Below are 319 nucleotides of genomic sequence, written 5' to 3' on the forward strand. Positions count from 1 at the left end.
AACATAAGTATTAGATTTACTGCCATGGTCTAGTATTCACCGTCTCAGACACCATTCACAAAATGCTGGGCTGAGGTACGAGTTAAAACTTGACAAATTATTTCCTAACCATTCACAATGCTGGCTGAGGTATGAGAAAACATACATATTACTTCCTAACCATTCACAATGCTGGCCTGAGGTACGAGTAAAACGATGACATATATTATTTCCTAACCATTCACAATACTGGCTGAGGTATGAGTAAAACATGACATATTACTTCCAACCATTCACAATGCTGGCTGAGGTACGAGTAAAAACATTATCTCTCCTTGGG

The sequence above is a fragment of the Salvelinus sp. IW2-2015 genome, unplaced genomic scaffold (assembly GCF_002910315.2).
Source record: "Salvelinus sp. IW2-2015 unplaced genomic scaffold, ASM291031v2 Un_scaffold3024, whole genome shotgun sequence".
Lineage (NCBI taxonomy): Eukaryota > Metazoa > Chordata > Actinopteri > Salmoniformes > Salmonidae > Salvelinus > Salvelinus sp. IW2-2015.